The sequence below is a fragment of the Dipodomys merriami genome, unplaced genomic scaffold (genome assembly GCF_024711535.1).
Source record: "Dipodomys merriami isolate MVZ:Mamm:240054 unplaced genomic scaffold, mDipMer1.0.p SCAF_10, whole genome shotgun sequence".
NCBI lineage: Eukaryota > Metazoa > Chordata > Mammalia > Rodentia > Heteromyidae > Dipodomys > Dipodomys merriami.
This window is the reverse complement of record NW_027202271.1, coordinates 48,279,573-48,306,210: the sequence shown is the minus strand read 5'-3', so window position 1 is coordinate 48,306,210 and position 26,638 is coordinate 48,279,573. Positions and strand designations below refer to the sequence as shown.

The window sequence follows — 26,638 nt, the reverse complement described above, 5'->3', positions numbered from 1 at the left end:
CTTCTAGATGGGAAATATGAAAAATGCATAAGATGAGGGTAACCAAGTGGTATGGAAAATATTCACATAAGAGTGTGTTTGTTATACAGGAATAAGTCAAATGCGGGAACTGTTATGGGTGGCGATGTAAATATACAAAGTTCTATGTGAGAAGCAGGTGATCTTAGATTAGCCAAGTGTCTATGTGAGGGGTTATTCATTCAGCAGGTGCCTATAGGGCTCTTACAATATTCTAGGCACTATGTTTACAAGTTAATTTGCTTGACACTAAAATTTTATTTAAAAACTTCAGTGGAAAAACAAAAGGAAAATTGTCATGAGACATCAATTTCAAATTACAGAAGAGCAAATTTCATTGACTCTCCTTGAACTTTCATATGTTCAGATCTGGAGGAAAATGTGTAAGAATCTCCTGCAGGAGGTAGATTAGAGGCTGGAGAGGGTGTGCCAAGTGGCATTGCATTCTTGCTAATACATTGCTTTAATTATTTAAAGTTATCGCTATTAATTAAAAACTAATGACATCACTCTGGATTTATAGGGTACTTTTATGCCTTAGCATAATGATATGTAAATGATATTTTTGTTGGATGAATAAATGAATGAGTCAAAAAATCTTTAAATGAATTAGAGAAGCGTAATTATAACATTTCCCTATCTAAAGCATTAAGCAAACAGTGGTGTCAAAGAAAGCAAAGATTGACTTGAATGAGGAAAAAGGCACAAAATTCACTAATGCAAAAAGCTTTGCCTTGTAGCCTGGAAAGTGTTATAGGAAAAGGTAACCATTATATTCTTTTTTTTTTTTCTTTTTTAGAGGTCTGAATAGACAGCTTGGGGCAGGGGTGGGCAGAACAGTAGTGACTGGAGAAGAGTGTTAATGAGAATTTACTCCAACATTTTAAAAAATGGTAAGGAAGATTATGTTCAAGGCTATTGCAGTAAGTAAGGGTCAGCACTATTGCAATAAGGAAGAAAGATTGAACTCAATACTAAATACTGAAAAAGCATCTTGGGATTTATGGCAAGAGGGAAGGGTCAAAAGACAAAAAAAAATACTAAGAGGAATTATCAGGGAAAGATAGGATGATTATTGTTAAATTGGCCTAACGGAACTTTTGGTAGATTAATAAAGGTGAGTGGTGAGGAATTTGATCAGGTATCAAAAGTGAGAAGAAACTAGCTAACATGCCTTAGCAGGATTTTTGTTAAAGGCAGGCCTGTCTAGACTGGTTGAGAGAAGGACTCAGATCATTCTGATTAAATGTGGTCAAAGAGGGACTCTTTATCAGAAGTGTGTTTGGAAGCTAGTTTTGCAAAAATACATTATATCATAGTAAAGCTGTATGTCATTATCTTTTGTACTCATATACTAGCTATTATCTTCTGGACATACTTCTGAGGGACTAAAACATGAAGCCAGTTTATTAGGTAACCACTGGAGACTCACATTCCACATTCTTCTTTTGGAGAAGCATCCTTACAGCCCACATCTTTATATTCTTATTGTTATTTCTGTGTTCTGACTCTTCTGATACTACAGGTACCATCCAGAATGTTTGTCAGAGGTCTCTATAGCAATGAACATTTGTGTGTGTTCCTCATTTAGGTCTGTGTTGTTTCCTCTGAGAAAACTGTGTCCTAGATACTTTAAGAAAGGTTATTTTGTAGCAACATTTTTCTAATTTACTGGAAGAAGATTATTTGGCTCATTTGTTCAACAAAATGATATTGAGGATCCAACATTCGCCCATCTTAAACTAACAAAGTAGGTATGCAAGAACCCTTCTGGGCCAGGACAAAGTTGGCTCAGTGTGTGGAACTGAAAACACTCCAAAGTGGAGCATTGTTCCTTGGCTTAATGTTATGAAGACAGGGTCAGAGTAGTGCTTTATTGGGACAAGAGAGAGTTCACAGAGAGAACATCGCTCATTGTTGATTCTTTATATTCTCAGAGCCAGTCATCTTTATATTCTCAGAGCCAGTCAGCATAAACTTGGCTAAACCTCCTACATATGAATCCTATGAGCGCCTTTAATAATTTAGTTAATTAGGAAGATTTTGGCTCTTTGCAATGAAATGTGGCAGGAGTCACTGCTTTGGGAAATGAGTGGTTGGTTATCTACACTTTTTTTTTTTCTTTTCTGGGTTTGTCACAAAGTACTTTCAAAAGAACATTACATCAATGAGGGCTGAAAGGTAATCTAAAAAGAGATGGTAGAAATCATTTTATTTATACTCTCTTCATGTTTGTTTTCATTTGTAAACTCAAGCTTTAAGAATCTCTCTAGGAAGAAAAACATTTAGGTCGATTAGTATCCAAAATCATATCATTCCAATCAAGGGCCTTATGGATGCTACAGACTGTCTCATCTTCTTTCTATCAAACCCCAAGAAAAGTCAGAATTCTGATAGTCCAGGAAGAATGGATATGCAATGGGACAGGCTCAAATTACTGCCTATAATCACCTATGGTCTCAGCATTTGACATACAGGTTTGGACCAAAGACATTAGACAGCCTGGCTTCCCTCCCTTTTCTTCCCTTGAGACGTGTTATCCCAAGGCCCAATTTAACATTTGCCATATGGCAAAATCTTATGAATTGTTGATATGTATTCTAACGTTATGTGCCCAAGTGTCTTTTGCTTTAGGGAATGGGGGAAAACCCAACTGATTTTTTTTTTAAAGATATACTCACAATAGCCCTGATTTTGAACTTTCACAGAGCAGGGGAAAATAAGTTTAAGGCCTTAAAAAAGGACTTCACAATGGTAGTTCACTGTAGAAATCATGTCTGACTCTTATCAAGTGTGTGATTTCACTGTGCTAAAAGCCTGCTGAATTGGGTCCATTTCTGAATAAAGATTACAACTACTCTCTCAAACACCTCTGCTCTGCAGGAGACCTAGTCCTCAAGTACGCTTTCTAGTCTTTTTAGATTCCTATCGCATTTGCTTCTCAAATGCCTTTTCTTTCATGAAAGCCCAGGTGATAAAGGGCAGCAAATATAACCACAGGTTTCCACCATGAAAATGCAAGCAGGGGAACGAGTTTCTACAAGGACAGCTTCAGCATCCTTTCTCCGTGGAGACTATCTCCTACTGTGATATTAATGAGAAGGTAACATCAGCCAGGAAAGAAAAAGATGGGAAAAAATAGGGATAAGCTGAAAAAGGGAAAGGCACCAGGCATTAATATTTCTGAGCAACAGGGCATTTTCTGCTAGATTGAGTAGATGTCCCATTAGTTTACTTGGCTTTATTTATTTGTGGATAAGCATACTGCAGCTGCCTTTACTAGAGCTAGAAAGAGGAGACCCTCACATAAGAAACCAGATATTATTTCTAACAAGAGTGAGCTTGTACAAAGAGAAAGCTGTCCTTCAGGCAAGGAATGAAAACACCAGGATATGGTGATGGCTAATTATGCAGTACAGCAACATTTACAAGACTCCAACCTGGGATTTTCATAGCCCAGTTGAAGCTTATGTTATTTAATTTAGGTCCCTTTATGGAACTGGGAGGATGATAGTTACCAACAAAAATAATTAAAATAATTTGTGTGTTGATCAATTTCTAATAAGAAAAAATGGTCACCGTTGTCCATTAAAGAACATACTGTACTTTGGTGAGATTACAATGCATGTGGATAGGGATGGGATTGCCGAGGATATCAAAGCCAGCTATCAGTTCTGAGTTGGATTGAAGTTGAAAAAGGGAAGTATGGAGCATTCTAAGTTAGAAGCCTAAAGTACAAGTAAGGTTGTGGTCTGGAATCTTGGGGTCCAGGCATTCTGGAAAATACTCCTAAAGAGATAGAACTTTCTGATTGAAACTAAAGCCAAATATTTATTTACAAAGCTAAGCAAGTGGCATCAGGAAGTAGTTTCAGGTAATATGACATTATCAGTCATTGGGCATCAGTTCCAGGAATAAGACATCATTGCTCTTGGGTGTGGGGGCTTCAGAAACCAATCAAAGGATGTTAGTCAGCTCATTTTGGTCACTGTGACAAAATAACCTGAGAAAATAAACTTGCAAGGAAGAAATATCTGTTTTGGCTCATGGATTTCAGAGATTTCAGTCCAGTTAGTTGACTGTTGCTTCTAGGCCTAGAGCAAGGCAACGCATCATTGTGGGAAACATATGGTGGAGGAGACTGCTTACCTCATGGTGGCCAGGAAGCAAAGAAAAGATCAAGAGCAAGACATCTTCATTATCTCCTTCAAGCACTCATCCCAAATGGCCTAACTTCTTTCCACGAGGCTCAGTTTCCTACAGATTCTATATCTTCCCAAGAGTACTACAGGCTGGTGACCAAGCTTTTAATACCTGAATCATTGTGGGACATTGAGAAGCCCAAATTATAACATAAAGAGACAACACCATAATAAAATCAGTCATTACAGAAGGGCTCAAAGACCACACTAAAACTGTACGGAAGAAGACACAATGAGGCCCAGAAAGAGCTACTAGACAAATTCTTCTGGTTCCCAGTTTGAACTGATTCTGAGGGTAAGGATATCTCTATTTGTAAAGAGCAAGAGACAAAGAAACCAAGAGAGGTCTGATATTCTGCACAACTCTTTTGTTCTGCATTGCCAAAGGGGGATGCTGTGTATTCAGAGAATGTCCTTCTGGATTGAAGAGAGAGAATGAGAGCCAAACTGGTTATTTGACTTCTAAATCTGCTGAGAGATGGTTATCTGGATGGTATTCAGAATGAGATGATTCTTTTTTCAGGCCAAATCAGATAAAGAATTTTCCTTTGATAATAACATAGTAAGCCCCAAAGGATCAGCTATCCCCCCCAAAAAAAATCCAAAATAATTATGTGTTAATATAATATAATAAGAAACCTGGATCCTAAGTAATTTTGAAGAATGAGTACAGATAAATTAAAGGTGCAATAACTTCTTACTGGATCATTTATGTTAAATTATATTTCAAATGCAAAACTTGGGAACTCATATTCTAAAAAAAAAAAAAAAACCAAAAGGCTAAAATTTGTTTTCCTATGATTACATCCCAATGATAACAAGTGATTTTAATGCTACAAATCCTAAGATTTGTTTGTACGCACAGGAAAGAATAACCTTAAGAGAAGTTTTACATTTAGGTGAAAAAGCTCGTTTATTTTCAGAAGGGAAAAATTAGAAAGCTTGCCCATAGGTGAACACTTGATCAGTTTCAGCGCTACCACTAGAACCAGAAACATTTAGTTTCTGAAATTTCTGAAAATTCTCTCTCAGATGAGAGCTTTAAAGTTCAATCTATGCCAAAAAATCTCAGCATCTTTCTTCTCTTAGTCTTAACTAGAGTTGCTAAACAGGTCATTTTAGAAAATATTAACTCATCCCTTATACATTGAGAAGGAGGTGGAGACCAAAGAATGACCATCCCAATTTCCCCCTGTACAAAGCAATAACAGGCTCTGCCTTACACTCTGTGCTGGGTTTCTGATTGGCCTCTGAGGTCCCATAAGAGTTCCTATTCTCAACTTGCTACCAGGAACTAATTGAGCACTAAGTAGCTCTGGATTTTTATCTGTGGAATGAGCATAACCTCTGATTTTAGAAAATTACTTCAAAGTGGAAAAACAAAAACAAATTCACCCAATTCAGGAAGGGAATATATCTGCTAGGTTTTTGCTTACCATGAAGATTAAGCCTTTTGTAGATTTGGTTCTATGGTCACACAACTGCAACCCTTTTAGGACTCTGATGACCCCCCCATGTTTAATTCTTCTAAGATTTATCATATTTAAATCATATAGGATTCTAGACACTCACATACAGTGAGACCAAAAGAGAATACTCTTTGAGGAGAAACACAAAGGCACAATGCCTATGTGCATATGTGTGTGTGTGTTTGTGTGTGTGTGTGTTTGTGTGTGTGTGTGAACTTCAAGATATGGAAACAAGAGATCTCTTTTTTATTTCTGTTTTTTATTTTGTTATTGGTTCTGTCTTATTTTCTTTCTGTATGGTTTATTTGTGTGTTTATCTTTGGGAAGGTGGAGGAGTCACAGAACTTGAGGGAACAGAGCAAAAAAGTGTAACAATGGAACTCACTGGTCACTATGATAAAAGTGAATTCTACACTTTGTGGGAAATCACAGCCACATTTTATTTACTGAGTTTCTATTGTATTTGTTAAGCTCCCAGCTTCTTATTTCTTTTCATGCATTTGTTATTATTATTATAAAGGTGATCTACAGAGGGGTAACAGTTAGCTAAAAAGAAAAAGAGTACATTTCTTTTTGGACAATGCCATTCTCTCCCTTATGCTCTCCCAGATGAAGATGGGAGGGAGGGATTTGGAGAGAGTGAGGGAAGACACTATACATAAGGAAATGTGCTCATTACCTGTCTCAGGTAGTTGTAATCCTTCTGTACATCACCTTTATAACAACAATAAAGTAAATAAAAAGATTTATCATAGGAAGACTGGCAAATAACTGTCTGAGATTAGGATGGTGAATTTGTGATGTTTCCCACTGGCGAAAACTGGCACGAAGTGATCGAACCCCTTTCCTCTGCCTCATAACCCTATTCTTATCGTGCACTGCAGTCAGTGTCTTTGACCTATATTCGATTCCCTTCTGCAGTATGTTCTTTTGATCACAAATCTGCTGAGAAAACTCTCCTAAACCACAAAACAAGGTAAGCTGTTCCTTATTTGTTTGAATATACAGGAAGCTGGTGACAACCCAATTTTCTTCGTCTATGTCTAAGAAATCGAAAGGTCAGGTGTTAGGACGGATTATGGAGAGTTTATGAGGCAAACAGCCCGTCCTGCCACAAACCTTATCAGAAACATGCCCAGCTTTCCGTGCTAAGCCTCTGGTGGGCGGTTTGTGCTCATGGCTGGCGGTCTGGGGTACACATTGCACAGTTTATCATCCAGCAGTATCTTTGAAATGCCAAACTTTATTTATTGATCTTACAATTCTATGTTATCTCCAACAAGCCATGGGAAAAGTAATACATTTTGTATGGATTAATCCTTGTAATTCTATACAACGTATACTCAGAGATAACTCAAACGCTTTGTCTTCTCATTATCTAAACAGACATGGCTTTCTTTAAGTCATCCATGGAGGTCATCTCCCAAATGCCCTTGTGGAATATTCATTAATCAAATAACTAATTTGAAATGGACCTTCAAAGCATTATTCATTTCCCCATCATTCTCCCAACATCAGTTTAAATGCTTTGTGGGTATAATGATTAGGTTGATGTTTAATTAATTGTGAAATTGTGAATTAAGGCTAAGTTAAAAGATAAATCAGGGTTTTTTTTTGTGTGTGCATGAGAGAGAAAGAAACCCAGAAAGAACATGCAAACTTGATTGGTGGTTTTAGTTGAAGATTCTATCCACATGAATAGAATTCACATGACAGCATTAGATTTTAAAGTGAACCTTCATGAAACAAATCTTATCTGTGCATTTGTTCTTTGGTGGATTTCAGATTCATCACCACATCCATGAGAAATACAAATATGAAGATCTCAATGTGCCCTGCTATTCTCAAAAAGTTTTATTGTAGGAAGAGTAAAAGGAAACAATCTTTGAAGACTTAGGTATGGAAATCACAGCCACATTTTATTTACTGAGTTTCTTTCTATTGTATTTGTTAAACTTCCAGGTTCTTATTTCTTTTCATGCATTTATTATTATTATTATTATAAAGGTAATCTACAGAGGGGTAACAGTTACATAAGTTAGGTAAAGAAAGAGAACATTTCTTTTTGGACAATGCCATTCTTTTCCTTATGCTCTCCCTTTTTTTCCTTCCTACCCCCACCTACAATTGTATAGTTTATTTTCAACATAATGTGTACTGAGTACCACTGCTGCATTTGTTCATTTTTTATCCCAGCATTTCTGATTCTATTACATGAAGAATGATAGATTGTGAATGAAATCAACCATGAAAAGCAGATCTCAAAGATAAAGAGTTAGTTTTTTGTTATTATCAGCTGGATCCAGACATATCTTAAGCAAACATATTCATGGGGCACTTCAGTTTGTGGAGGTGGTTCAATTCCTGCTTATTTTTGGTCATTTGTGTTCTATTTATTTCACTGTCAACCAAATGAAAACTTGACACATACCATCACTTGTAGGCCATTTATATGCTTATTTTGTTAGGACCTATCTCCTTAGAGTACCACTTAGTTCCCTTTTGTGTTCTGCCCTTATGCTTACATTTGCTCACCACAAAGGCACTTCAGCATCTTGTCAAGACCATTTTTTTACCCTTACAATGTATCTAGATACCAGAGTTCATCTCTACTCACCCATATCATCTCACAGATTATCTGATGTTTATCTCCAATTCTGACATTTCTGGCTAGTAAAACCTGACCTGAAATACCTTTTTTGCTCAATTGAGTCTCTAGAAACCAGCCATAGTATCTTGCCTGTTCTGGAGCTATTAAGCTATGATCCTGACAGAGTAAGCCCTCAGATGCAGAACACAATAGCACAGTGGTATTTGTCCCGACCCGCAGGACTTCAACGAGGGCAGTGAACCTAAGCGAGAAGGAATGAAGGGACAAGAGACACGAAGAATGACAGCAAGACAGGGGTTCTGATCAAGCTGCCAATTTTTATTTTTCACACAAGGAAGCTTTTTCATTGGCCGTTAAGGAAGCTTTTTCATTGGCCGAAGCAGCTGTAGGATGTTTGCTTAGGGCAAGGTGAAAAGGTGGTTGGTCTTTAGCAGCTGCAGGGTGTTTACTTAGGGCATGGTGAAAAGGTGGGATTCTGTAAACTCAGCCTCAAGATGTTCCAGTGAGATAGTTAAGCCTATTATGTTGAGAGACTCAACTTTTGGCTCCCAACAGTATTTACAAAGGATCTGGTGTCAGCTACCTGTATGTGAGCATTAGCCCCCTACTTCCTTGCCATATAGCCTTCTGCAAGTTGCTTATCAGCACTTTCTGGTTTCAACATCTGCAAACCCAAAATAGTAACATGGCTTGTCTCCTGGGGCTCTAAATAAAGTAACATACTCAAAGTACTCAGAATAGTGTCTGGCTCATAGGAAGCAGGTAGTATTTGCAGGTTTTGTTTTTATTTTGATAGAAGCAACCCTCCGATGATAATGAAACTGTTTTATATTATTATCATGTGCTTCTTAATGGCATACTGAAAGCATGACCCTTCTTCCCCCACCCCCCAATCGTTAATATGTTTCTCCTTGTAGCTTCAGCTCCATGATGATCATAAGAATAGATACAACTGTTCTTAGTTATTAAAACCCCTAAATTGATCATCATTATTAGTATGGATAGATGTTAAGCTTTATTAATGTTGAATCAAGGTAGTGGCTGACTGGTCTTTTGTTGTTGTTGTTGTTTTCACCCACTGAGCCTTCTGTAGGTGTCAGGGGACACAGCTATTCTCTAAACCCTTATCTGCTTTCTCTCCCTGGGGAAATGGCCGTGGAAAGTTACACTTATGTTATTTTTTACTTTTCTCCCTCAAAATAGTAAGCCTGGAGCAAGGTCTCATTAGCCAGTTGGACGTTTCTTCCCCTCCCCCCTTCTCTCTCCTGAAATAGAATCCTGGAACTTGCTGGACTGCTTGGAGGCCAAGAAGACTCTCAAGGACCCTCAGGACATCAACCATCTCAACACGAGGCTGAAATAAGCTTCCTAAAAGCCTCTTCCTTTTGACTTCATTTTGATGACTTCTCTCTCTGTCCCAAGGGCTTACAAAAAGAAAAACTTGCATAAAAGTTACTACTAATATTGTGATTGTTTTTAATGGCTCAATGAGTAAATAGCTCAGCCAATTGAAGAACGAAGTAATGAAGATAAGTGGAGAAATGCTGTTTCTCTTTTTTAAGGGGGGCAGGCAAGTGGGCATTGACCTACTAGTTTACCTTCATCTCATTTCTTCAATGGATTTTAAATCTTTTTAATCCCTTTCATTCCTCAGCAACTGACCAAAACATGAAGAGGCTAAGAGATATGCAGAGTCTGGATCTAATATTGCCAGCTAAAATTAACCCTCACTGGGACACTGATGGATTTCTAATATATGCTTCTCTTAAATGTCTCTGCTTTTTTTAAATTAGGCAAAGATAACTTGCCCTAAATCCTAGGAAAGATTTTCTTCTGTCTGATGGTTCCTTAAATAAGCCTTTATTACAACATCCCTCTTTCCAAATAATTATTCTAACAGAAGTGGATTGGAAGGAGGAGGGGTCACAGCCCTGGATTGTACTGTAGGATGGATAGCTCAGATGTCACCAGCCTAGAGGTTTGGCGGAAGCATGCTTATGGTTAAGTTGGTGTCTGTAATAGCTGTTATGGATAAACAAATCAAACTCAAATCCATGGGTCAATTACTCTGAAGAATGCCTGGCTAATTTCCCTGTTTGAAAAAAAAATAAACAACAACACATAACTGTAAAGCTTTTCAAATGAATTAGATGCTTTCAACTAAATCAACAGCTTTGGCTAACAAGTGGTCTTGCATTTTTAAACATTTAGGATAATGATGATGAGGTTCCTAAGCCCCAGGTGTTAAGGAGGAGCCACTGAATAGCTCACTTCAGGAGTGACCTCCATCCCTTAGCAACCAATAATGCACCTAACAAACTCCATCTCAACTTCAGTGAGATTGAGTTTTCTTAAAACATAACCAAGAACAGTAAAAATCTATTCAAAATCAAGGCCATCTGCCTCTTAAGAAAATGTGTTCAGGGTAGTCCCTTGTGAATTCTCACCAAAGATACTCAGCCCAAAGATTACATACTGAAATGCAGCAGTTGGTTGACACTACAGAACGCAGACTTTTGTATGTCATACATTAGTGAAATCCCTTCTCTGTCCAAAAAGAAAAAAAAAACAATATGGGCTGCCAACAGTTTCAGGTGCCAAATATGGAGGCCAAAATGAAATGGAAGAAAATGATTTACAACTATGATTGTAATTTAATGAAATAATAACAAATTTCAATGAAGGAGAAAGGATATAATTTCAGAAGAAGAAAAAACAGTTGTCTGAATTGAATTAACTGGGCTGAAATATAAAAGGTCTTATGTGATTCTAACTTCATAGAAGAAGGATAAAAATATGGGCCCCAATAGAGGTCTTCAAGAAAGCTTTCCAAACCAGAGGTATAACTTCTAAATCTATATGAGAAATCCTTACACACATTTAAGATATGGCTAATGTGGAGTGTGCTTTGAAGATCACCCAGGTGTCCTGCATTGACCTGCTCTCTGACTGATTTGTCCCTGTCTCAAGTACTTCCTGCTCTCTATATGTAGCTAAGGTGCATCAACATCATGTTCTTCCTGGACTGTAAGGATCCTTAGGTCATGTCCTTCCTGTCCTTCTGGTTTCTGACCTATAAAAATGGATGGGGACCAATGCACAAACTAATTTGTAGAATATATTTAGTTCTGAATTCCAAGGATCTTTCCATGTCATACCCAGATGCCTCCTCCAGTAAGTTGCAGGATATCTTTCTCTTTTTTAAAAATATATTTTATTACTGTTAGCTGTACAAAGGGATTACCATTCAACATGTCAATTTATAAGTTGAAAAGGTTGATCGTTATCAACCTTTTCATCCCTTCTTTCCATCTCTCCCAACCCAAACCTTCCCTTGAAATTTGCTAGTTTCATAGGATATAGATTGAATATGATGATTGCATTCTCCTTGCTTATCCTCTTCATTCTTGATATATCCTCTTTCATCATTCTTTGAAGAAGCAGATTAAGTGTGAATTGTGCTTGGAGGCAGAGATCTTCACTCTTGATCTCAGTCAAGAAGCCAGCAGCATCCTCAAGCTTTACACGATGAATGCTCCTTTTTTCTCTATTATTTGATTTCTTTTTCTTTTTTTAAAATGATATTTTTTGTTTTCATTATTATCTTCAAGTAGCTGTACAAAGGAGTTGCCATTTAACAAAGTCACCCCTTTCAACTCTCTCAAGCATTCCTCCCCTACCCACCTCTTCCCTCACTATTCTTATTATACTTTGGAGAGCAGAAGAGTTTTATTATTGGGAACCCAACTCATGTGGTTCTGTGGGAACTGAGCTCCATGGCCCACCACTTCACTATAAGTAGACACATGACTCATACCAACTGACTGCTGTGGGAATTTTGTGCCATTGTGACAGTGGGAAAATATGCTTTGTTGGCTACAGCAGGTTGAATAATATCCCATTGGTATTCATGTCTACCTCAAAACCCTAGAATATGAGATTTGGGAGTCATTTTTTGCAGAAATAATTGAGTGAAGGATCTTAAGAAAGATTATCCTTGATTTAAGGTGGCACCAATAGCTCATGGTTGGTGTCCTTATTACAGAAAAAAGATTTTTGGCATAGAAACACAGAAAATTGAAGACAAGACAATGGCAAGATAGAGGCAGAGATAGGAATGGATTTAAATGCAAAGGAATGTCAAAGATTTTCAGCATACACTAAAATCAAGAGAGTCATGCAAAGGTTTTTATCTTGGTGCCACCAGGAGGAACACATCCAGGTGACACCTTGATTTCAGATTTCTAGCTCCCAAGACTGTGAGAAAATACATTTCAACTTTTTAAACCACCCTGTTTGTTGTCACTTCTTACAGCAACCCCAAGAAACTAATAAATTGGGTGTACTGAGACACGGCTTGTTCACCAGAGGGAACCCAAGCATGAACTTTGATCCTTCCATTGAATCTCTGGATTCAGCTAGGATTGGAATCAGCTCTACCTTTGGACTTCCCTATGTATGAGCAAATAAATGGCTCTCACTTCTTGTTTAAGAACATTTGAGTTAAGTTTCTAACACAGCTGTACTATTTCTGAAAAGACACAACTCAGCGCAGAGAAAAATCTTATTCACTAGGGCCAGGCATGGTGGCATTTTCTCTTTAAAGCCTTCCCTGGGCTGCTTAGCCTGGAAGGCTCATTTCTTTCTGTGAGTTTCTATAGCTCTGTTCTCCTCCCATGCACGATCCTATTAAACTCATCTTATCTCTCCTGTGAGACCTTTAGCCTTTTGAAGGCAAGAACCTTGTCCTTATCTCCTTTTTTCAAGTGCACACACTCTATTCCATTTATATCACAGGTGCTTGATGCATCTATGATGAATGGATAAAGGAGGAAAAATGAAGACATAAAGAGCAGTGTTTCAGGGTTCACAGGAGACAGTACAGAAAAATAATCTTATGTTAGGGAGCCTCCCCTGTGTTTCTAATCGTACTAAACACACAAATCCCCATTCTAATTGTCCATATATCGTCCAACTAGAAAAAGCAGCCAAAGCTGAAGACTGCTGTGAACGGACTGTACGTTGATTCCTTTGCCAGCATAATAATGGCTAGGCTTTTGTAACGGGCAGTTGCTCCTCCAAATCTGAAGTGTCTATCATATCACGCCTTCCTGCTTGCAACCTTTCAATGACATCCCACTGTTCTCAGGAGAAAGTCCAATCTCCTGCTGATGGCATACAAGGTTCTTTGTGACCTGGCTCCTCCGGACCTCTCTTATTTCTTAAGACATTCACACCCTGAGTATCTGCTTGGACATTGCACAGTTTCCTCACCAGGCCAAAAGCTTCACCTGCTCTTTCTGATTCTTTGTCTCCCTCTTTTGTAGGCCTTTATTTTTGTTTTTTTTTTCTTTTGCAAATCCCTGATCCCTGGTTCTTTTCTTTTTCTTCTCCTTGTGATGAGCCTAGGGCTTGAACTCAGATGTGGGAGTTGTTCCTGAGGTTTTGTTCCCAAGAATAGCATTCTATTACTTGAGCCACAACTCCATCTCTGGCTTTTAATTAGAGATGAGTCTCATAGACTTCCTTGCACAGACTGTCTTCAAACTGTGATCCTCAGATCTCAACTTCCCAAGTAGCTAGGATTACAGGCATGAGTCACAAGCTTACAGTTGTGTCTATATTAGGCCTTTTCTTGGATATTACTCCCTTTTCTTATGACAGGGACTCCCTAATTATATGCTTCCAGAGGCCTCAGAACCTTTCTAGTATAGCTTTTAACACCCTGCCTTGTAAATCACCCATTTACAGGACAATCTCTCTTATTCTCTCACTTGGTCCAAATTTCATTGCTAGCACACATTATATAGTAAAGGTACTCAATACATGTCACTATTTTCATAAATAAATAATGATGGAGATATTCATCGCTTTTCTCATAGACTAGCTTGGTCTTAATGCTGTCCATTTTTGTTCATTTTTTTTTACTCTCAAGAAATAACCAGAGGTGGGTGCTGGTGGCTCATGCCTATAATCCTAGCTATTTAGGAGGCTGAGATCTGAGCACGGTGGTTCAAAGCCAGCCTAGGCAGAAAAGTCTGTGAGACTCTTTTTTTTTTTTCCCAAATTCTTTATTGTGATTAAGTGATTATATAATTTCCCAAATTTCACAGTATTGTGGGATAGTAATGCTTAGTTAAAGTCACAAACACATTCTAACTTTCATGGGACAAATTATCATGGTCTATAACATTTATGAGTTTTATGAGCTTTGCAATACAGTTATTTCTTCCACATTGGGTGATATGTACATTTCTTTTGTTTTGATAGCATCAGCTGTTCCCTCTTTCCCACTCATTCCCTCCCTCCCATTGCTGCCATTGAGTTGCTTAGTTCATTTTGATCAATGTCCAGTGCAGTTGATGGGTCCCACTGTGGTATGTTTTCCCCTGATTCCCTCTAGTTCTGTGTCGTCCTCCTGGTTTCCCTCTGGTGTGCACATATATACCATATATGTGATCAGCAGCATGGGGTTATTTAGTAGTGATTTGGCCAGATGAGTAGAGGTCCTTTGTTTCTTAAGTCTTGTTAATTTTGTCATATCACCTTACATTTTGGATTTAACGTCCACTTATCAGGGAGACCATGTGCCATTTGTCTCTTTGCTCTTGGCTTACCTTGCTCAACATGATTTCTTCTAGCTCCATCCATTTCCCTGCAAATGCCATTATTTTGTCCTTTCTAATGGCTGCATAATATTCCATTGTGTATAGATACCACGATTTTTTGATCCATTCATCTGTGGTGGGATATCTGGGTTGTTTCCATATCCTGGCTATTGTGAACAGTGCTGCAATAAACATGGAGGTGCATGTGTCCTTGTGTACTGGTTCCTGTTTTTCAGGATAGATGCCTAAAAGTGGTATGACTGGGTCATAAGAGAGGTCAATATTTAGCTTTCTGAGGACCCTCCAGATTGCTTTCCAAAGTGGTTGTATAAGTGTACATTCCCACCAGCAGTGTAATAGGGTTCCTCTTTCTCTGTATCCCCTACAGCATTTGTTGTTGCTGACTTTAGGATGTGGGGTAAGGTAGTGTCACAGGGTTGTCTTTATTTGCATTTCCTTCACCACCAGGGATGATGAACATTTCCTCATGTGTTTCTTTGCCATTTTTATCTCTTCTTCTGAGAAGTCTCTCTTTAGTTCCCTTGCCCATTTAGTAATTGTTTTGTTAGATTTGGGAGGGATTCATTTCTTGAGTTCCCTGTATGTACTGGATATTAATCCCTTGTCTGATATATTGCTGGTAAATATTTTTTCCCAATTAGTTGGTTGTCTTTCTAGCTTGGTTGCGATAGCTTTAGCTGTGCAGAACCTTTTTATTTTAAGGTAGTCCCATTTGTTGAGTCTCTCTCCAATTTGTTGTGACCCTGGGACTCTGTTCAGGAAGTTCCTGCCTGTGCCTATAAGTTCAAGTGTCTCTCCTACTCTGTCCTGCAGTAGTTTCAGAGATTCAAGTTTGGTGTTAAGGTCTTTAATCCATTTTGAGTTGATGTTGGTGCATGGTGATAGGCTGGGGTCCACTTTTAGTTTCCTGCATGTGGCCTCCCAGTTTTCCCAGCACCAGTAGTTGAAGAGGCTGTGTTTCTTCCACTGTCTGTCTTTGGCTCCTTTGTCAAATATCAGCTGACTGTAGGCATGTGGTTTTATTTCTGGATCTTCTATTCTATTCCATTGGTCTTCGGGTCTGTTTTTGTGCTAGTACCATGCTTTGTTATTATGGCTCTATAGTAGAGTTTGAAGTCTGGCATCGAGATCCCTCCCATGTTGTCATTTTTGCCTAGAATTGTTTTGGCTATTCTAGGTCTTTTGTTGTTCCATATGAATTTTTGGACTATTTTCTATATTTCAGAAATATATGTCATTGGGATTTTAATAGGAATCACATTGAAATTGTATATTAATTTTGGCAGTATTGCCATTTTCACTATATTAAGTCTGCCTATCCAAGAGCATGGAAGGTCTTTCTATTTCCTGGTGTCTTCTGTAATTTCTTTCTTTAAGTTTTTATAGTTTTCATTAAATAGTTCTTTTACATCTTTGGTTAGGTTAATTCCTAAATATTTTATTTGGGGGGCATTTATTGTGAATGGGGTTGCTTCCTTTATTTCCCTCTCTGCTTATACATTGTCAGTGTACAGGAAGGTGACTGATTTTTGTGGGTTGATTTTGTATCCTGCTACTTTGCCAAAGTGATTTATAATTTCTAAGAGTTTGGGGATGGAGTTTTTGGTATCATGAAGGTATAGTATCATGTCATCTGCAAAAAGGGATGGTTTAACTTCTTCTTTCCCTATGAGGATCCCTTTAATGTCTTTTTCTTGCCTTTTTTCCCTGGCTAAGGGTTCCAGGACTATATTGAAGAGGAGTGGAGACAGTGGGCATCCTTGCCTTGTTCCTGATTTTAGGAGAATTGGTTGTATTTTTCCCCATTAAGTATAATATTGGCTATTGGTCTGTTGTATATGGCTTTTATTGTTTTAAGGAATGTTCCTTCTATTCCTATTTTCTCCAGAGCCTTTAACATGAATGAATGTTGTATTTTATCAAAAGCCTTTTCTGCATTTGTGGAGATAATCCTGTGATTCTTGACCTTGGCTCTGTTGATGTGTTGGATTATATTTATTGAGTTACGTATGTTAAACCATCCCTGCATCTCTGGGATGAAGCCTACCTGGTCATAGTATATGATTTTTTTATGTGTTTATGGATTCTGTTAGCTAAATCTTTGCATCTGTGCTCATCAAGGAGATTGGTCTGTAGTTCTCTTTTTTGGTTGGGACTTTGCCTGGTTTGGGGATGAGTGTGATATTGGCATCATAGAATGAGTTTGGGATAGCTCCCTCCTTCTGTTTCTCTGAAGAGTTTGAGGAGTATGGGTATTAGTTCTTTAAAGGTCTTATGGAATTCTATTGTGAATCCATCTGGTCCTGGGCTTTTCCTTGTTGGAAGACTTCTGATTGCTTCCTATATCTCGTTGTAAGATACTGGCTTATTTAATTGATTTACTTCTTCTTTGCTCAGTTTGGGCAACTTGTAATTCTCTAAAAATGCATCCATTTCTGCTAGGTCTTCTTTCTTTAGAGAGTATAACTTTAGAAAATAGTTCTTTATAATTGTTTGGATATCTTGGGTATTTGTTGTGATTTTTCCCGTGACACCCCTGTTCTTGTTAATTTGGGTTTCCTCTCTTCTTTTCTTGATTAATCTTGCCAAAGGTATATCAATTTTATTTATTTTTTCAAAGAACCAGCTTTTTATTTTATTAATTTTATTTATAATTTTCCCATTAATTTCCACTTTTAATTTGATTATCTGGCTCCATCTAGTAACTTTAGGTTCCATTTGTTCATGTTTTTCTAGCTGTTTTAATTGCAACATGAGATTATTTACTTGGTCTGTCTCTATTTTCTTGATGTGGGCACTGAGGGCGATAAATTTGCCCCTCAGGACTGCTTTTGCTGTCCCACAAGTTTCTTTGTGATGTGTCTTCATTTTCTGTAAGACTTATCTCCATTTAACCACCAGAAAACCAAAGTGGCACTGTGGCTCAAGTGGTAGAGTGTTCGCCTTGAGCTGAAAAGCTCACGGGCAGTGCATAGGCCCAGAGTTCAAGCCCTACAACCAACAAAAAGAAAGGAAAAAAAAAAAGAAATAACCAGACCTTTCTACCTGGAGTAGAGGGAAAGTGAAGGTATGGATATGGTATCTTTTTAAATTTTTTTTGTCCATTTGTGGGGCTTGAACTCTGGGCCTGGGCACTGTCCCTCAGCTCTTCATCTCAATGCTAACGCTCTACCACTTGAGCCACAGCACCACTTCTGGTTTTCTGGTGGTGAATTGGTGATAAGAGTCTCACGAACTTTCCTGCCTGGGCTGGCTTTAAGCTGAGATCCTCAAATCTCAGCCTCCTAAATAGCTAGGATTATAGGCATGAGTCACCAGTGCCCGGTGAGATACATATCTTTAGTGAGAATGAGTGAGGTGGATAATATTTTTACAAGAGTCCTTGTTCCTTTAATTGACCATGAAAATTGTAATGGGAATTTCAAAGATATGCTTACTATTTTAAAGGCTTTACAGAAACACACAATGCCCACAACAAGCTAATAAAATAAGAAAAGATTGGGGTAGAGGCAAACTCTGATAAACAAAAGAGTGTTTTGTTTTTCCTTTTGCCTGGATGGAACTGTTGGGAGTTTGCACTACTATTTGAGGATAGGTGTAAGTACGTAAGTAGAACTTTGTGTTTGTTTTTTTTTTTTACGGAGGCATTTAATTACTTCTGTCACGCTTTCCACTCTGGTCTTCTGTCTGGGAAAACACAGAAGCCTGTGTTACCATGTAGGTATCATGTGGTATCTATACCTCACATACTATGAGAGCAAGAAATACACTTTTGTTGGAATAAGCCATGTAGAGGAGTTTAATCCTGGTTTTTACAATAACAAAGCTGGGTCTATTTTGACTCAAGTATTGTGCTATTTTCCTTCCAATCTCCAAAATCTGATATGAGACTTGTCACAGAGGAAATGCGCAATAAATATTTGCTAAACAAAATGAAGGAGGAAAGGAATAGAAACCAATTAACTCTGAATCAAGTTTTTTTTTTTTTTATTGTGAGCCATTGTAAATCAGAATACAGACATCGAGGATTTAAAAATTGGTTAAATAGATGTCTTCTGGGGATGGAGCTCAGTGGTAGAGCCCAAGGCTCTTGTTTTAATCCTAGCAGTTAAAAATTGTTTAACATATAATGTCTCCAAGCATTGCATCACAGAAATGTTTGCCTGAAATAAGAGTAACTTGGGAAACAGAATTTAGTTAAAAACATAAACATTTGATTAGAGCTATTGCTTATAAATCTAAGTGCTTTGATTGTTTCAATCATGAATGGCCTTGTTCAAAATATCACTGATGTTGATTTTAGTTGCTTAGTTGGGGTTGACTACTCAATAAGGAAGCCAGGAAGTGGTTCAAAATTCACTTGATCAAACAAAAGCCTCCAATAAACAACATGAAACAATGTGGGGACTAATTCCAGACTCTCTTGGTAGAAGTCTGTGATGACAGTCACCTGGTTTGAAAGTAACAGTGTACTATATAATATTACATGCCCTTGTCCCTCAGGGAACAGATCCCACAGCCATAGTGATTTCAAAACTGAATGCAGGGCCCTTCTTCTCTAGTACAACCATTTTAAGTTAAATTAACTTTGATCTTTGAGTCATCTTCCAGATAAAAGCCAAATGCCTCATTAATAGTGAAAACAGTAGGGGTAAAATGTATTGAAGCAGGTTGAGTGATTTAAAAATGCTTTGAAATGCAACTAATACAAAAGGAAGGCATTATAAACTATCTAATTAAGGTGGTTTTCAGATGTGCAAAGAACTATTTGAGAAGATGATTCTTGGGAAAGAGTTCAGACCTTCTGATGTTAGGTCCCTTTTTGTCCTCTCTACTCAGGTCAGGTTTTTTGGCTGTGATATCATGAATCTCGTTTTCCACTTGAAGCTTTCTTGTCCTATCCACTTCTACCACATTATTCACTTCCAAAGAGTATATACCTATGTATCACTGCCTAAACAATTTTCTCCAAATATAGTGGCATGAAACAATGGTTTTCTTTTCTCATAGTTTCTGCAGGTCAGGTATCTGTGTTCTGCTTAGCTGAGTTGTTAGCAGAAGAGGCTCTCATAGGTAGCTCTGCACTAGTTGGAGCTGCTGTCATCTGCAGGGTTAAAGGGGAAGGATCTGCTTTCAAGCTCAATTGTGTGGTTGCTTTCAGGTTAGCGCTTCTTGTAGGCTGTGAAACTGAGAGACTTCAGTGTTTATAGCTGCTCAAAGCCTCTTGAAAGATGGACAAATTCACAGAGAAGTTCAAACCAAGGTCACTTGCTTTGGTCATGAGAAGGAGCCACAGAGAGAAAGAGCAAGAACAAAAGTGAGAGATCTGGTAAGAAGGTGGAAGTCACAGTTTTATAATAAAATTTTAGAAGTACCCTTTACTTATTCCTTAGATCCATTGTTTACTTACAGGAAGGCAGTTGTTGTCAAGCTACTTGCCATCAATGGTTGATGCAATGAATGCAATCTCACTTGCATTAGAAACAGGATAGCTATAAGAACTATAAGAACAGAGGAAACCCTGCCCTCTCTCAGCATAAAAAGTGGTGGATATAGTAAATAATGCTGCAGTGAACATGGTTGTGCTGGTAGCTTTAATGTGGCCTTGTTTGTGCTTTCTTAGATAAATGCCCAGGAATTGGATTGCTGGGTTATAGGGTAGTTCCATATTTAGTGTTTTGTTGTTGTTGTTTGTTTTTTAAGGAACCTCCACACTGCTTTCCGAAGTGGCTGAACAAGTTTACATTCTCACCAACAGTTTAATAGAGTTCTCTTTTTGGTCAAATCCACCCAGCCTCTTGGTATTGGCCATTTTAACTGGGGTGAGGTGGAATCCCAGTGTTGTTTTGATGTGTATTTCCTTTATGGCCAGAGATATTGAACATTTCTTCATGTGTCTATCATCCATTTTTACTTCATTATTTACCATAGCCAGTATATAGAATCAGCCCAAATACTCCTCAATGAATGAATGGATCAAGACAATGTGATATGTGAACACACACACACACACACACACACACACACACACACACACACACGTGCGCGTGCACACAGATACAATGGAATTCTACTCATCCATTGGAAAGAATAATATTCTGCCATTCATAATGAAATGGGAAGACTTGGAAAAAATTATATTAAGCAAAGTAAGCCAGAGCCAGAGAAACAAAAGTTACATGGTTTCCCTCATTTGTGGTAGCTAGAAGGTGCCTATAAATCTACAAGTAAACACACTGGGTAGTAGTAAGCAAGGGGTTATAAATGAATTAACTGAAGTGTAATAGACTCTATGGAGAGCATAAATAGTGTAATTATTAAAACAGAAGAAGTCAAAGCCCAATAAAATAAGTACTAGGAAATGGGTACTTGCAAGAGGGGAAGGTAGGCCAAGGGAACTGGGTTAGAAGAATGAAGGGGGAAGTGGAGAGAATACACGCAAGAATGATGCATTGTATATACCACAAAATTGAGAAATATAAGGAAAGGGGTTGGATGAAAGGGGGTGAAGATGTAGACGATGACACAGATCAGATCAAGATGCATTGTATACATAAACTGCTTTGTTACATGGCAAAAAAAAATCAATACATAACCTGGATGGAAATGTTGAAAGGGGTGACATGGAACAAGATATACTGTATTCATAAGCAACTCCTTTGAAAACAATGTAAAGAGAATATGTGTGTGTGTGTATCTATCTATCTATATATATATATTACAATCGTGCTAATGTGTAAAACCATCATTGTGCTTCTTGTTTCCTAGTGCCTTGGGATCCTGCTCAAATGCTTTTTCTTTCCATAATGTCCTAGATGTCCATTCAACCAATGAAAAGAGATGAAATGGCTCATGCAGAAGCCACCAAGCAATCAATGCAAAGCCAAGGGGAAGAAGATATGGAAGAAGCCCTATACAATAATAATTTTCCTCCAAGAGTACTCCACTGGATGCCTCTTTGAGGCCCCTGTTGAAATGGAATGTCTCAGAATTTCCTTTCCTGGTTTTCCTTTTGCTTTCAAATAAATTTACTCTGTTAGCCTTAAAAAAATAGTACAGAGGAAACATCAATTTCTCTGCATTTTATATTAATCTGATCACATTTAGAAATTAATAGTATAATGTTCATTGGATGATATGAAGTGTAGGTGAAACGATTTTGAAAGAAATGGGGACATTTAGAAGATGAGAGGACACTCTACGTGCTTTAAATTCTTATCATTCTTTCATGTGGAGAAACATCTCAACTCGGTAAGAAATCATAGTGAGGTAAATTTTAACTCAATAAAACCTGAAAGGGCTCCTATGTACTGAACTATGTTCTCCTCAAAAATCATATGCTGAAGCTTTCAACCTCTGAATGACTGTGTTTGGAGATAGAGCTTTTTGGAAGTAATTAAAGTTAAATGTGTTTGTAGGGGTGAGATTATAATTGGATGGAATTGCTGGTGACAGAGAACCAGCTTGACCTGACCTCAGCCATCATGAGTTGGAACTCCCATGATCATTCGAGTCACCCTTGGTCCATTTTTCTCTCATACTGTACCAGCATACCACAGAGTCAAAAGCATTAGAGTGGTAGGAGTAGTTTTATGACCGTGATCTTGGCACCATCAGAACCTGGAATGTATCTGACATCCTTGATGTCAGCTTGAGAGAAATCAAGTATGTCAAGTATATTCTAGCTTTGGTCTTGTGATAGAAGCCATTTCTTTCTGACTCAAATAGTAGGAATTCACCAACCATGCTCCTGTCAATCAGTGCCCCAGAGACTGTACTCTATAATCTTGTCTCTTTCTTTAGTCCCAAGACACACTAGGGCCACAGGAACCAACAATTACTCCAGAATAGTGGCCTTATGAGAAAGGAATGAGCCTTCTTTTTTCCTTCTTCCTCTCTCTGCCTGTCTCATGCCACACCCCACAGAGAAAGTGTTTGAGAATATCATTAGTGGATAGTCATAGGCTAGCAGGAAGAGTACTTTCTTGATCTTCTGGTATCTTGACCTTGGATTTACCAAGCCTACAAAATAGTGAGAAAATAATTTTTTCTTTCTGGTTTAAGCCACACAGTCTATGGCATTTTGTTACTGGCAGCCTAAGTGGTCACAAACGAGGTATAAAACTAAAACTGAGCTAGGCTGGGGTTGCATCTCAGTGGTAGAGCACTTGTCTAGCATTGTGTGAGGTGCTGGGTTCAATGGTTCAGTCCCAAATACCACTAAACAAAAATGAAATTGAATAATTTAATGAATATTTCATAGCAAGCAGAGCCTCTGATGTGTGTATAGTAAGGCATGCCACTGTAGAACAGCTTAGAAGGTGAAGTGCCTTCCCTTTTATGGTCTCTTTTCCCTCTAGTTTTTTTATAATTCTTCAAGTACTTGAGGCCCTATACATACAGAAATACTAGTCCTTCCGCATGTACCACTGTCTTCTCATTTTATTAGGGATGGAGACTTGACAAATTGGTTTCATCTCCTCTGTCAACTCTGATTAATTGGCAAAGTCTTCCTAGAACACTGTTTTGAGAAGTATTTTTGAGGCTACGGGGAAAAAATAATGAAAAGAGCTAATAGTTACTGGGCACTTGTCATGCACTCTTCTTAACACACCATTTGTATTGATTCTTTGTACACTCATACAACTAGAGTTGGATTAACATCAACATTTTTTAAAAGACATGCTAAGAAACAGACAAGCAACTACTCAAATGCTATGCGGCTGATAAATAGTAGTGTCAGGCTACAAACCCAGTAGTTGTCTTGAGGGTTTGCCAATAACTGTTATGCTATAATACCTCTCCATCAATCCATTTGCAATATTTATTAGGAGTAATGAGGGTTGAAGGAGTACATGCATGGAAGGCAATTGGTAAGAGCTTTAGGGGAAACTCAAAACTAAGACAAGTGAATCTAAAATACTTTTATTTGAATACCATCATTGTTTAGATGCAAATCAGAAAAAAAATACCAAGGACTCCTTAATAATCCAGTAACAGAGTAGTGCTTAATAATCTAGACACTATAAATTACAGGCAAGTAAAATGTTGAGGATTCCATCTTATGTTTTAAGTTTCTTACAGAAAAAAATCCTTTCAGAGGCCATACCATGTAAGTTCATGCTAGGATGGGGAGCCATGTTTCTTTCTTTCTTTCTTTTTTTTTTTTTTTTTTTTTTTTTTTTTTACAGCCATACACAGTTCCAAGAACTTCTTAATTAAATGTTCCCTCCTACATATATATTTAGGAAAGTATATTGGAAATCACATATGCTCAATATTTACCCTAAGCATCAAATTCCTTCTATTAGTTTCTTCTTCTCTATCTCTTGCTCTGGCTCCTGACATTATTTTCTCACGCAGCCTCTTGCTCAGAATGCTTATGGCTAAAAACCTATTTCCTGCCCCTACTTGTTATTTCTGCCCCATATTGTATCTGCTGAAGGTAATGTTATTGTCTTTGTCTTCTGTGTTTCAGGCTTGGTTGGTCTGCTCAGTTAACCTTGTTTGTTGAGTACTCTATCAACAGACCCAAATCTGACAAGTAACACTAGACTTTTCCCTCCACACAAACACAACACTCTCTCCAATTAACTCCAAAAGACAATTCCTAGTATTTCATACCACTTGATAGCTGACAGATTTATGAGAAATGGGCAAATGAAAGGCATTGGTTTATAAAATCTTTCCAAGACAAGTATTCCTTTGAATATGCCTACTTTTTAAAATACTATTTGAAAAAAAATCCGTCTTCCTGTATACAAATCTCAGTGTGTCTTATTTTAGAACTTATTTAAAATAATGCTTTCTACCAAATTGGCCTCAAGAGTCCTGCACCATTTCTCCTTCCAAAATTTCTTTGTATTCTTTTTATTCTAAAGAAGACTAAGGATCCTGCATTTTTAAAATGCAAGATGTGTTTTTAAAATGCAAGATGTGAAAATCAAATCAAGTAGGTCAAAGCTTCCCTGTATTAGCAGAGGCTAGCAATTTTCCTACCAGCAAATATTAAAGTTGATATGTAATCAAAAGTGTTATATCTTTCTTTAGTATAAGAAAATGTTATCAAGAGGTTAGCATTCTATTTTTGTCTTAGCCAAAGAAATAGAAAAATTCAATACTACAACTTTATTACTTATAATTTTATAGATGACTATTTTGTGCATTTCAATAAACCTTCTTTATTTTGCATTTATTTAGACACTGGGTAACACTGAAACACATTCAACCCATTAAATATGAGTGAAGTCTGTTTTAATGCAGCCCTTGGTTAAGCTTATAAACCTTCAGGGATTTGAGGCAATATTTAAAGTTGGAAAATCAAATAGAACAAAATGGAGGACTTTACAAGGAGGAATAATACTTAAATTCAGGACTAGAGGTACCTGAGGGAAAACTTTAAGTCATTGGTTTATTTTGAGATTCAAAAAGGTTATAAATATCCCCTATTATTCTGGGAGATAATAGTATTCAGTTGAACACATATAATAGAATAGGTAAGTAAAATTAAATGATGGTGCTATTCTTCTTACAAATAGGAACTGTAGTATCTATGATGCATGCTGTGTTCATTTAATGAAAAAGAAAAGTGTGAGAACTTCTAAAGCAGGCCAGCATTATTAATATAATGAATTCTTTTTAAAGAAAATTCACCTAGGGGCTGGGAAGGTGGCTCAGTGGTAGAGCACTTGCCTTGCATGCCTGAGGCCCTGGGTTCAATTCCTCAGCACCACATAAGCAAAAAGAAAAAAGCTGGAAGTGGCGCTGTGGCTCAAGTGGTAGAGCACTAGCCTTGAGCTGAAGAGCTGAGGGACAGTGCCCAGGCCCAGAGTTCAGGCCCATGACTGGACCCAAAAAAAAAAAAAAAAAGAAAGAAAGAAATTCACCTATTAATGAATACTTTAAATAAGTATTTGAAAGATAAAGAGAAGATGCTGTTATTAGTTCATGAAAAGATATATCGAGATGAAGGATATCATCATGGAAAGGATCATAAGCTGAAGCTTCTAGTCATTCATCTTCCAGTTCTTCTACATGCCTCATTGAAGTACATGAAGTTGAGCCTTTCTTATACCCAGATAAGACTGGAACCATTCATTGCTTGATAAGGCTGCCATCGATATCTAATCTTGGAACTATCTAAGGTCCTGAACTGTTGGAGTGCCTGCTGTTTGCTCCTTATGAGGAAATCAACCCTGTTATGCCTACGGAACAGCAAAGCTAACCCTTCAAGTAGTGGATACTGGGTTTGAAACAATTCTACTTTCCAGGGCACTGACTGGGTCATCTTGCCTCAGAGTCTTCTGTGGCTCACAAAACCTGACTTTTGTTTTTTCATTTTTGCTATTGTATCTATTTCTGGTTTTAATGGAGGATGTATTAAGTCCATGACTGAACATTTCTGCTAGACTCTGCCTTCATCCCTTGTAATTTCTAATTTACACTCTAGATGTGTGCCTAGTGCTCTAACTGTGTTCTTAGGCTTACTGGAACTTTATGGCTATCTAAATTGTCCTCTGGTAAAATAACTTTGATATACCCATTTCCAACAATTAACAATTTGGCTTTGATATTTTCCCAGTTGTAATTAGAAGGTCTTGTATCAATTTGTCCTGTTTTGTTCTTGGGTACCACAAAAAAAGAGCAGCTCCAGCTGAAATGCAGGTTAACTCTCTATGAGTCAGAAGACTTTCCCTGGTGCATTTATTT

General features: G+C 37.7%; 1 long non-coding RNA gene across 3 annotated transcripts in view; it reads left to right on the top strand.

Moving 5' to 3' along the window:
* LOC138838046 (uncharacterized) overlaps positions 1 to 21,963 on the top strand; it is a 78,629-nt gene extending 56,666 nt beyond the window's left edge. For 2 of the 3 annotated variants that reach the window (XR_011375545.1, XR_011375546.1), the window contains exons 3-4: positions 7,475 to 7,586; positions 21,698 to 21,963. This is a non-coding gene — a long non-coding RNA (uncharacterized lncRNA). The remainder of the gene's footprint in view (positions 1 to 7,474; positions 7,587 to 21,697) is intronic. The other variant, XR_011375547.1, reaches the window with a different exon arrangement.
* The last annotated feature ends 4,675 nt before the right edge of the window (positions 21,964 to 26,638 follow it).